Below are 4,338 nucleotides of genomic sequence, written 5' to 3'. Positions count from 1 at the left end.
ACAAGCTCAGAAAACACATTCATCTCAAAATTTCCCAGTTTCCTCAATCGCTAGGGGGAGCTCCTCAGGCCTGGCACAAAGACCCCTCTTTTCCTCATGACAGACCGAAGCTGATTTGACTGAGACCACCAGTGACTATGTCCCTACTTCCCCCTCCAGAGGCTGAGTCCCTATTTCGGCTCCAGAAACTAAGTCCTAATCTCCCATTTCAGAGGCTAAGACCCCACTCCTCACACCAGAAGCTAAAGACCCCACTTCTCCAACCAGAGGCTAAGTTTCCACCACACACCCCATTGGCTAGGTCCACATGACCCCTTACAGAGGCTGATGGGTCCCAGTTTTGGCTGCAGCAGTCACCTGGTGCCACAGAGACTACATCCTGCTTCCCTCACCGGAGTCTAAGTCTCTGCTTCTCGATCCAAAAGCTAAGTCTTCAGAGCTCTCCTCAAAGGTTAGGTCCACACTCCCCTCTCTAGAGGCTGAGTCTGGATTTTGGCTCCATAGGCAGTACCTACCTCTCACATGAGAGGCCGTGCCCCTGCTTTCTTTCCAGAGGATGAGAACCCACTGCTGGCTCCAGAGCCTAAGTCCCAATCCCTCTTCCAGAGGCTGAGTCTCCATTTCAGATCCAGAGTCTAAGTGCCAACTTGTGCTGCCAGTGATTCCCCTATATTTTGCTTCAGAGGCTACGTATGTCCCCCTAGCCAGAGCCAACCGGCAATCTTTCCAGCTGGGTCTCCTGCTGAGTCCCCTTCTCCTTAAAGTGAGTTAGAGTGTATTTAGTCAAAATTAAGCAGCATATTAATAAAAACAAGCTGAGACTCAGACATTGTTCTCAAGAGAAACTGTAACTTCTTAAGGAGTTAGAGTGTAGCTGGTCTAAATTAGCCAGTGTAGGGACTTCCCTGGTGGGTAAGGCTCTGTGCTCACAATGCAGGGGGCCTAGGTTCGATCCCAGGTTGGGGAACTAGATCCCGCACGCATGCTGCAACTAAGAAGTCTGCATGCCGCAACTAAGATCCCACGTGCCACAACTAAGACCTGGCACAGCCAAAATAAATGAATAAATAAATATTTTTTAAAAAATTAAAAAAATAAATTAGCTAGTGCATGTGGAATCAAGCTCAAAATCACTCATCCATTATAAATGAAATTTATAAGCTTCATAAGTGATATATAAATTATATATATATATATATATAAACTAGCTCAGAAATACATATATGACACAAACACACAATCTCAAATTACATTAGAGTAATGTGCATCTAAGCAGTATTAGTGAAACCTAGTTCAGAGGCAGACTTAGTCCTCAAAAGCACTTAACTTATAATGTTAAGTTAGTGGAAATATAGATGAAACTGTGCAACCAAGCAGTATATTTGTATACAAGCAAAGAACCAGATATTCCTCTCTTCTGAAGTGTGAAATGGTGAGATAGTGCAAATATAAATGATTTACAGCCAAATTACATGAATCTAAGAAAGTTTTAGAGAAAATAAGCTCACAGTTACATGTTGTTCTCTTAATTTCCTTGTTTTTGTGACTTACAACAAATTAGGATGAATGTAAGCAGCTTAAGTGACAACAATGTCAGAATCGTACATTCATATCTAAGATAAGTTCCTATGGTGATTTAGATAAAAATCTGTCTGAAACTAAGTAGTTCGTTGAAAACAGGCAGAAAAACCTTCAGCTAAGGTTCAGGTTCAGGAACATTTGAAATGAAATATCTCACTATGAGTTAGAGCATGTTTAGATGAAACTAAGCTCTTTATGTCAAACAAGCTCAGAATCTATCAATCATTCTTCCTGTATTATTCTGAGTTCTCCAGAGAAATAGAACCAATAGTGTGTGTGTATGTGTATGTGTATGTGTTTGTGTGTGTATGTATTTGTATAGATGGAGGTTTATTGTAAGAAATAGGCTCACACAATTATGGAGGCTGGCAAGTCCAAAACCTGCAGTGTGGGCTGGCTGGCTAGAGACCCAGAAGAGCCAATGGTGCAGTTCCAGTCTGAAGGCAGTCTGCTGGAGATTTTCCTCTTGCTCTGGGAGGCCAGGCCTTCCACTGATTGGATGAGGCCCACCCACATTATGGAAGGCAATCTGCTTTCTCAAAGTTCACTAATTTAAATGTTAATCTCATCCAAAAACACCCTCCAAGTTGACACATAAAATTAACTACCACACTTCCCAAAGCTAACTTTTTATAGGGAGAGCAAATCAAGACATTTTATGTGAAGTCAAGTTCAATACCACTCGTACATTACAAATGAAGCTTCCTATTTATCGTTAGGACTATGCAAGTTCAGATGTATTCTTCTCAATGGTATCTGATTAGGGTGAGTTAGAGCACAGTTAGTTGAAAGTACAAATGAAATCAAGCTTCATTCAGCCTGGTAGCCTGGTTTATGCAGGATTTAATATCTGAACTTAGACTTGGACATTGGACTTCTGCATTGTGCCCTTACCTTTGATCTGGAACTAAGCCTTAGAAGTCTTACAAGGCTGATACTGTAAGCAGCTTTTGGCAGGAAGGAGATCTTTACAGGAAAGAGCTCTTTGCAGGAGGCCCTTTTTGTCTTGTCACTTTAGCAAAGTTATATTGTAAGTAACCTTAAACCAGGCACCGCATGCTCTACTCACCTCTGGCCCAAGCACACCTTTCAAATCTTTTGATCACAAAACGCCTTGCCTAAACTGTTGGTTCTTTCCATAGATCAAAGAAGTAGAAATGAAGAAAAAGTAATTAACAGATGACCAGATCTCTTCCCTAGCTTCCCCTTTAGCAATCTTGCAAACAAACTGTTTGAACAAGATATCATCTAAAGAAAGATCACAAGGAGTTGACAAGTCTGCATGCAGTGGGAGATGGTGACAGTTTGATCCCCTATCTCAATGATTAACTGAGATTATTTCCCCTTTTCCCTTTGAAAACTTTCACGGCCAAGCAGAATCTTTGGAGGTGGTTTTGGGATGAGTCCACCTTCTCCCCACATTGCCAGCTTTCTAATTAAAAGCAACGTTTTCTGTTTCTACAAACACTTGCCTCTAGGGTATTGATTTTCGAGTGGTAAGCCCTGGCCCTGAGTTTAGTAATAATGTCTGGAAGGTGAAGAGAAATGAGAGGGTGGAAGAAGAGATGGTGTTGGAGAAAATTAAGAATAAAATTGCCTGTCAACCCAGACAGTTCTCTCCGCAAATGTAGAAAAGAAAGAAAACAGTTTTATTATTGAATAAGTGTTAGACCAGACTGTGAAATGCATCATAGGCAATCTTCTGAGATTGCAAAGAGAGAAATCCCAATTTTTATATAGTTGAGTGGATACAACCCATTACAAACATGTTCTCAAGGTTAATGGTAATTTGTCCTCTTATAAGAGGATTTGACAACTTTGTTTACTGTACATTTTTTTTCACAGTTCATACTAAATTCACCTGGTAATTGGGGGTAGCCACCTGTGCCGATGAGGTAGGAGATAGATGGGTCCCTGGGCTGAGCAGCTGGAATTTGTCAAGTGGAGTAAATTGGAGCTTTGTTTTCCCTAGACACTCCAAGGACAAAGTTAGTGGCAGGAGCTGAGCTCTGCTAGGGTAAAGAGATAAGACAACCACTCTGAGGTCAAGGAAACCTCACCAACTGTACATGCGCAGGAAGGTCAAAAATGGAGGGGGTGTCATCACATAATAGGTGTTGTCAGACTTCCTACTAGCCTTTGTGCTGGAATCCATCTTGGCAAAAGGAGGTACACACATATTTGGGGAAAGTCTTAGGGCAGGTCAGATGTGGGAAAAGAAGCAAGATAATTGGCCAGAGGAAAACAAAGACCCAGAAGAACTGCCCTGTATAAATGATTTAACCACCTCTATACTGCACTCCTCCTCATTAGGGAGGGTGCCCACACCCTTTCTCTTCAGGTGTGTGTTTCTGCCTTGCTTCTGTCTTAAATAAATAAACTGTTTTTTCTGTGAGCTCTCCCATGTGTTGTGCTTTTTTTAAAAATAAATTTATTTATTTTATTTATTTTTGGCTGTGTTGGGTCTTCGTTGCTTCGTGCGGGCTTTCTCTAGTTGTGATGAGCGGGGGCTACTCTTCGTCGCGGTGCGTGGGCTATAGGTGCGTGAGCTTCAGTAGTTGTGGCACATGGGCTCAGTAGTTGTGGCTCAAGGGCTCTAGAGCGCAGGCTCAGTAGTGTGGCGCACGGGCTTAGTTGCTCCCTGGCATGTGGGATCTTCCTGGACCAAGGCTCAAACCCGTGTCCCCTGCATTGGCAGGCAGATTCTTAACCACTGTGCCACCAGGGAAGTCCTGTGCTGTGCTTCTAATAATAAAC

Source organism: Eubalaena glacialis, chromosome 13, assembly GCF_028564815.1.
Source record: "Eubalaena glacialis isolate mEubGla1 chromosome 13, mEubGla1.1.hap2.+ XY, whole genome shotgun sequence".
NCBI classification, from domain to species: Eukaryota; Metazoa; Chordata; class Mammalia; order Artiodactyla; family Balaenidae; genus Eubalaena; species Eubalaena glacialis.
Note: the sequence above shows the minus strand (reverse complement) of the source record.